Genomic DNA, 1,710 nt, shown 5'->3' on the forward strand with positions numbered 1-1,710 from the left:
ATAATATAGTATAGATATGGTCTAAATAAGGGGGTGTTTGGAATTGCTTATGTGAAATAACTTATGCTTTTCTATAAAAGCACGTGTTAATTTATTATAAGTCAGAAATGTTTTAACTTCTTCAAAAACTTTTTATTAGCGGTTTGACACCGGTATAAGTTGTTTATCCAAACACTCAAAAATGTTTATTACCGGTGTCACAACGTAATAAGTCAATAAGTTGTTTTATTAAACGATCTCAAACAATCAATAAAACGATTTATGTAACAAATTTCATTGCATAATTAATCAAATGGCTTAATTAGGTATCGTTTTGTAGCATTTTTTGATATGATGTTAACTTACTTACAATTTCTTTCTTAGTTTCATGACTTTTTAACACAAAAATGATGTTATATCTTTCAATCAGTCGTTTAAGAATTTGTATAACTAATTTGATGTTATACACACATAGATACACACATGTATATGTATATGTATATGTATATGTCTATAGATATAGTACGGTTTTATATGGTTTTGGGAAAATGATAATGTTTTTATTTTTGAATAAAATATAAATTTGAAGATATTGTAATTAAAATTTTGAAAAAAATATCTATATTAGTATCAAATTAACTATTCTTTAAGATCTGTAAAATTCAATCTCAACTACAAATCAAATGGTTAAATTAATAAACTAATAACTTTGACTTAAAATTACAATAATCTCATTAGATATTTTAGAAATCTTATCTCTCCTCTAGCGTGAACATTCCATATGATACCTACTGTATACACTTTGTCATACATTAATTTTGGGTCATTCCCTCTATATACTCACTGATATCTATTGTTGTCCATGGTGATACCCACTGTATACACACTATGATACTTTAAGATACACAATGTGATACACTGTAAACAACGAAAACACAAAATATGATATAAAAGAAACAATGAAATAACAAAAATACATGTGTTACTGACATCAAAGATAATACATTGTGGATAGTTATGGATTTCCTAATTATGGGAGTTATGAGTTTTCTGCTTATGGAGAGAATAAATTAATTAAACGCACTTATAATAGGTGTCTTTTTTGTTACTAAATTATCTTTTTTATTTATTTAATAAATAACATAATTATATTAAATGAGTTACTTACATTGGATCTCATGTTTATCACAAATTATATATATATATATATATATATATATAGAGGAGCGTTCAAATGAAAACTTAACCCATTTGTGTAAACCGTGTAAATCAATATCATCTGTCCATTTTCTTGATCAATGGCCTAGATTATATTATTTTATTTTAGGAAATTAAAAATTAAAAAATAATTAATATTCATTTTATTTAAGAAAAAAAGGTAGAATCGGTATTCATATCAAAAGCCCTCGTTTCCTATTTACAAATACTCCCATTGTATTTTAGGAAATTAATATTCATTATTTTATTTTAGCATGTTCATTATGAAATTATTTTTTCAAATACTCCCATTGCATATGAGTCAATTTTCTAAAAGGACAAATTCCATTACGCACCCGTTTTATTTCATTCTACAAGCTAAACGGATTAATTTTAAATACAATGCAACTGTGCTCACTACGAAACTAGTTCATCAATCCCCAATAAATTACATAATGAAAATGTTGCACCAACATCAAAGTATTTGCTACACCATTTCATAATGAAACATTTTCACTATGCACCAGCTTCATG

This window comes from Cynara cardunculus (assembly GCF_001531365.2).
Source record: "Cynara cardunculus var. scolymus isolate 2C chromosome LG 8, CcrdV1, whole genome shotgun sequence".
Lineage (NCBI taxonomy): Eukaryota > Viridiplantae > Streptophyta > Magnoliopsida > Asterales > Asteraceae > Cynara > Cynara cardunculus.